We start from the raw sequence: 1,508 nt of genomic DNA on the forward strand, positions 1-1,508 counted from the left end.
TGTGGGGAAAGGGCCTGGTGGTGTGGGGGGAGAGCCTGGTGGTGTGGGGGGAGGGCCGGGAGGCAGTGGTGGTGATAAAAAGTGGCCGGGACATTCAAAGTCGGGAGGAAAGGCCAAGGCTAAAAGAGAGTATCGTGTTGGAGTGAAGAAACGGCAGTATAATAATGAAATGAAAAGGAAGATAGTTGAGCACATGGACAAGGGCGCAAAAAACAGTGAAATCTGCCGTATATTTAACATCCCAGAATCGACAGTGCGTAGTATGAGGAAACAGCATGGTGTTAGCGAGGCAGCAAGAGGTGGCGCCAATACGTCTGGCGTGGCTAAGTAAGCCCGCCACGCACCTCGGATACTTACCCCCAACATCCATTAAACACCTCAACCTGGTCTCTGTGGTATGTTTCTCCTCATATAATGTGTACTGTACAGTTTTTATTGTTTGTATCTCACAATGCAATGTACAATAGTGATTTGATGTACTGTATTGCAAGTGAAAATGAAAATCTGATGTTACTTTAGGATAACCGGGAACCAATTAGCCTTTTTGCCATAAAGACAATGCCCCAATTTCGCTAATTCTACTTTCGCGCATTATTTTTGGACCCAATTAGGCGCGAAAATTGGTGCCCCACTGTATGTGTTTTATAATAAGTTTTACAAGAGCAAAGCAATAAGTGTTACTGTTTATGGTTACTGGTGAAACGATAATTGGAAATACAGTACCTTGAGTAACCCTACCTGCAACATAAAAGAAAACCATGAGTAAGCAGGGCAGAAAGAGAATTACCTGGTTGGCTATAACTAAATTTTTTCCCTCCTTACTCAGAAAATAATGCTGAATATGTGAGCATAACTGTTTTTGTGAAGTACAAATAATGTAAGTTGTGTATAACATTAGTAATATTTTCACGATGCCCCTGATTAGTACAAATTAGTCAAGTTTAGTACAAGCAATTACCTCATACTCAACCATACTGCATGGAACAGCCACAGCATTTACTTCTCAAAGTACAATTACCCGTAATCGTGATGTCAGGTACCACGTTGAGTACACCGCTTCCCGTCCGATCAGCGAAGTTAAGCAACGCTGGGTCTGGTTAGTACTTGGATGGGTGACCGCCTGGGAACACCAGATGTTGTTGGCATAACGTTCTCCCTACGTGTCAAGTGGGGTTGGTGGAGAATTAGTGCCCCTCCCTGTAAAACAATTAACTCTAAGCCCTTGGCCACCCCGTTTGGGATACAAGGCGTCTGGCAATGAATGAATGATGTGATGTCAGGTGCAAGTATGACTGTCGCAGTGGAAGGAAATTATTATATTTGAAGCAAGAAGTGAGTACAGAAAATGAAAAAGCAATTCTTTTCCTACACACCTCTGAGGCATAGTGGCAATATGAAATGGGAAGAAAACCCAATGGGGAGCCACATGAACAGGATGATAACGCATCCTTACAACGGTGAGTGAAGAAAAGTCGAAGATTGAGTGGAAAATTCCAGTTTCCTTCAAA

General features: G+C 43.0%; 1 pseudogene; it reads left to right on the forward strand.

The window, feature by feature from the left end:
• The first annotated feature begins 1,028 nt into the window (after positions 1 to 1,028).
• LOC145405426 (5S ribosomal RNA) lies at positions 1,029 to 1,145 on the forward strand (annotated as a pseudogene).
• The last annotated feature ends 363 nt before the right edge of the window (positions 1,146 to 1,508 follow it).

The sequence above is a fragment of the Coenobita brevimanus genome, chromosome 66 (assembly GCF_032717465.1).
Source record: "Coenobita brevimanus isolate Jiangsu-jjx chromosome 66, ASM3271746v2, whole genome shotgun sequence".
Classification (NCBI taxonomy): Eukaryota; Metazoa; Arthropoda; class Malacostraca; order Decapoda; family Coenobitidae; genus Coenobita; species Coenobita brevimanus.